Genomic DNA, 219 nt, shown 5'->3' on the forward strand with positions numbered 1-219 from the left:
GTTGTCACGTCACATGACCGTGAGCAAATACGATTTACAACAAAGACAGTGACGAGGGCAAAGGTCCTGTGACCTTTGACCCACTGAAGACTGGGAAAGCTGTCGTTGACCTCTCCTCAGTTCCACTCATGCAGCTCAGTGTGAAACCACCAAAACTCTGGGTCAAACACAGCTTCTCTCCATTGACGTGAGTCATGGTGGTTAATGGTAGTGCAAAAA

Source organism: Cynoglossus semilaevis, chromosome 8 (genome assembly GCF_000523025.1).
Source record: "Cynoglossus semilaevis isolate Cse_v1.0 chromosome 8, Cse_v1.0, whole genome shotgun sequence".
NCBI lineage: Eukaryota > Metazoa > Chordata > Actinopteri > Pleuronectiformes > Cynoglossidae > Cynoglossus > Cynoglossus semilaevis.